Source organism: Sebastes umbrosus, chromosome 16, assembly GCF_015220745.1.
Source record: "Sebastes umbrosus isolate fSebUmb1 chromosome 16, fSebUmb1.pri, whole genome shotgun sequence".
Taxonomy (NCBI): domain Eukaryota; kingdom Metazoa; phylum Chordata; class Actinopteri; order Perciformes; family Sebastidae; genus Sebastes; species Sebastes umbrosus.
In genome coordinates this window covers 18,471,409-18,476,100 of record NC_051284.1, presented here as the reverse complement: position 1 = coordinate 18,476,100, position 4,692 = coordinate 18,471,409, and positions in this window count along the sequence as shown.

The window sequence follows — 4,692 nt, the reverse complement described above, 5'->3', positions numbered from 1 at the left end:
AGACTGAAAACCGCAAGCACAAACACAGCCAAGACGGCTGTCCAAAACAGCGGACATAATCTCTGCCTGAGGGATAGAGGGGAGAGGGTGAGGACACGGGGGCGGAAGGGAGAGGAGAGCCTCTGACCTGATGTTCTCGCCCCTATCTGCTAATTAGTCCTATTCACTAACCAGATGCTTATAATTAAATTTACATGCGGTGGTGAATAGCCGGATAAAAAAGAACAGATCCATCAGGAGGCCACGAAACAATACACAAGAACATAAAAAGCTCATTAAGGGAGACAATAAAGGGAGGAGACCCCCAGAGCACTTCAAACACCATCTTGAGCTGTGCCCTGGAAACATCCGCCCACCTTCACCCGCCTCCCCTCCTCTCCCTCCCTTCCTGTGTCACATTTTCTCTCCACCTTTTCCTTTCCCCGCTCTCTTCTCTCAATCATGTTTTTGCGTTCGACCGTTGATTTGCACTCTGGCTCTTTCATTCTGCACCTGTCCCACGGTGGGTTGTTTGTTGTCACGCATGCTACCAGAGGCAGGCCCTCTCCCCTCTGGAGATGTTCAGAGGAGAAGAAGAGGGGAAGAAAGAACAAGCTCCCCTTTAATGCAGTGTTGGCACAGTGCCCTGGCTGATGGAACTATAGCTGCAGAAGGAAAACAACAACAACCTCCCCACACAACAGAAAAGCCTTACTCACTCACTTACTCCCACTCCGATGCTCTGGCTAGTTAATTATTGCTCAGAGCTATTTAAATACACCTAATTAAAACAAATGTAAAGTAGATCATTAGTTGAAAGATGTTCGCTCCCTGTTGTAGGGGGAAACTGATGGCAAGGCCGCGGGAATTAGCGGTGCAGCACCCCCCAGCGAAATGTAGATAAACTACAATCATAATTTAGAATTACAAAAATTTATTTTAATAAATGGAAATAATTATTGATGTTGACCCTCTCCCGCTTAGTCATTATTATGAATTAAATGACTTGGTAAGAAATTAAACACATAATTGATCAGAATGAATCTACTATTTTCACCAAGAGCAAGGCGTGCCGCTCCCGCTCATGCATGAATAGTGGTGGGAACTTCCCGGGTCAACAGTTTGTGTGCTTGTACAGATATCAGCTAAAACTAGGCTTGCCGCGGTAGTCGGTGTTACCGGTGTCACACGGTGGTCAGGCATACTGAGATTACATTACTTGCCCACCGCCCACACTGTTGTTTTGCTTTTTTTATAGAAATAAAACCCATTTATTTCATTTTCACGTATCAGCGCCGTGTTATCAATGCATAGTCGAACGACGGACGCTACAAACTGAAAGTGAAAGTGTCTGCTCCATACACAGCAGGAGTCAGATTTCACACACACTGCACAAGAAAGAGTTGACAGACAAGACGATGGCGGAGGATTTGGTGTCAAAGCGAAAAGCAAAAACACATATTTGGCAATATTTCAGATTTAACCATAAGGGAAGGGCCACGGGACCAGACTTTTCCAGGTAGACGTTTTGGAGATGAGGATTTTTCCCGTTCCTTTCAGCATCAACGGTTTGACAAATGGAGGTGGCTACGCTACGACGAAAGATTGCGCTTTCTGTTTTGCCTGTATCCAGACTGTTGAGAAAGAAACTGGTGGCTTCCCATCAGCATGGGAGTAAAGATAGGCTTTTCATTGAGAAAGGATTTTTTAAGCTGGCTCAAGGCCTCTGCAAATTTCAGTTTGCACAAGAAATCAGCCATTCATGAATTCATAAATATGCCATTCGCATTCTTGCCAAGTTAGAGAAAACACCAATAAGACCAGCAAACAGAAAGTATGTCCTAATTATAATTACCGTAGCATTCCTGAGACGAAGGGTTGACACCGATGTACTCTATGAGCTGATGCTGCAACGGACCTATAATTTATCCAAAGAAAGAGAGTGGATAACGAGGAGGGATAATTGGATGTCCGACACTATACAGAATGAGATAATCGAACAGTTTGCTCAGGCTGTTCAAAGGGAAATACTAACTCGTGCATCAGACGGCCCCGTTCTATGGACTGACAGCTGACAGCATCACGGATATCAGCGCTACAGAACTATTCTCATGTAATCTTCAATTTGTTGACAGCAATCTTGAGTCCCACTGCAAGTTCTTAGGATTTTACACAAGCCCTGACACAACAGCAGAAACCCCCTTTAGGTGTTTGAAAGACATCTTTGTGAGACTGAACATCCCTTTGGATCGCATTCAAGGATTGATGCTTTGATGGTACAAATAACATGTCGAGCCGCTTGTCCCCTAGTGTTTGTATGTTTTCATTGCAACAACAACTCCCTGGACCTTGTGCTACAAGAAGTTGCATGTGAGGTGAGCCCAGTAGCTGAAAGGTTAAACTTTGTACAGGGTGTTGCAGGTGTTATCAAAGAAAGACTTATCAAAGAACTCTTTTTGACTGTGATGACATCATTGTCAACAAGATGCTGTGTGCACAAAAGACCTTTTGCTCAAAGTACACTGTTGAGCAAAAAGGCACTGAAGGGAAGAACTCTCTTCAGCCTCCTCTGCTTGGTGCCATTGAGTGTATGAACCTGCTCAAGGTCAGAGTAGTGGCACTGAGAGATGACAACATGGTGGCTGAAATGGTAGTTAAGTGTGTGCCACCCATGGTCTGAAGAGGTCAGCCCTGAAGCGTTGTCACCGGCAACAGCTGAATTCAAATGGAGAGGTGAGTTTTATGAAGTTGCCAATTTAGTTCAGTCTGAACTCACCAGGAGTTTTAGACCAGAGCGGAATGAAAACAGTGGCATTCAGGGAGAAAACCATAATTCTCCCAAAGAGCTATACACCTTCAGCTCCAGATGTTGGGAGACGTGTGTAAAGGGGCCTATTGCTCATGCGAGGCAGTACAAAAGGTTGTCTCTCCAACCTGCACCCTCAAACCAGAGCTCTATTTGGAGAAGCAGAAAATCAAAACTCTGTATTACGCTTTCCAGGCATTCCTGGGCTATCACATTCAAAAGTATGGACCGGACAGACAGACAGACCCAAAGACAACCCAAGAACATAATGCCTGCGGCCACGGCTGTCGTCAGCGTGGACGCATAATAAAAAGATGGATGTAATAATTGCATTGTCTGTGACAAGACCCAAACTCCAGTCTCCTGTATGAAAGTCAGGCGAGCTACATTCCCATCCTCCCCACCCTAACTCTCCATCTCGTTGCATAAAGGGCACACTACTGCCTGCACTGACCGTTGGCATTTGACATAAATTGTGAGGTGTAGAATAACTGTCTGACACGGATGTAACTCCACAGGAATGATGGCCACAACTAGTAGTAATACATTGTAATAAACAAGAAATATCTTCAATTTAAAAAAGAGAAGAGAAAAGAAGAATAAAGGTAAATCAGAGAAGACCCGCTCCACCCTTCGGCAGTATGAGGGGCCCTTCTCCTGTGTCAGCCTTTAATTAACTATTGACCGTGCCACCAACGGAAACCAAGAGGCAGTAGACAAAAAACCTGGGCTAAAGGCTAATGGCCTGAGAACGCGATACATCCCTTAAAGGTCCTGCTCCGCTCATCGCTTCTCCCAGTTTAGGCAGCGTTTCAAATCCGCTCTCAGATCAGCCTCCTGCAGCTGCCACACACCGTCAACTTCAGTCTTTCCAGAATGTACGGATTTGTCTGATCCAAGTCTGACAACAATTACGCACTCGCACAGACGCTGCCAACACATAAAGGCATCTCTGTGCACACACACGCACACACACGTCAGCATGTATGGCTTCAGTGTGTACCTGTATGATTGAATTGGCAGAAAGACAAAGCAAGTGAAAAAGAGGAAAATGGCTGTGAATGTGGCATTACTGCCGGTATAATTAGCATCATGCACACACAGCATATATACACACACACTCAAGCCACAGGGACCCTGTTTTTACAGCCCACAGTCTGACAGGTGCCCATATGCAAAACACATACGCCGACGCACAAATTATATATGCACAGAGGGAGAGAAACAAACAATCCTCCGGTTATGCGCCGCAGCGCGCCAAGGTCTGGCCCCTATAGACTGGAATCTTGAACCACCGACAATACGCACCCGAGTCAAAAGTTCAGTTTTAATGACGTGACATCCCACATGATTAATTTGGTGTCTTTTTTATACCACATGATAGTTTGTAGAATCTATAGGTTATTCATTGTGTGTGATGTAAGCTAAGATACAGATAACGCAGAATAATTGACACTGAGAAAAGAGGTGTTGTGAGGACATGAGATAATTAACAAGCACAATCAGTCTATCACTACACTCCCCCGTTAGATATAGACACCTAATGCAAATTAGCAATAATTAAGGGGGAGTTTTTGTATTTTTTTTTTACCTGTCCATCGTCGTCTGTCAGTCATTTTCTCTTATGTATGTGAAGAATAATCATCACCTGCAGCACTGAGGTTGTACAGCTCCGTTCCACACCTGTAATTACAGTGAAGTAATGCTTAGCAGACACATTTGATTGAAGTATGAGCAAGCACGCAAATTATGTACAGGGATATGCAGTCACAGGTACTAGGAGAGGACACACGCTTGGTTCTCTGGGTCGCCTTTATCTTATAATGAGTCTCCGTGGTCTACAAATAGGCACACATACATTTTCATAAATGATGGGTGGACCACAGTTGGCAGAGAAAGTGAGCAAA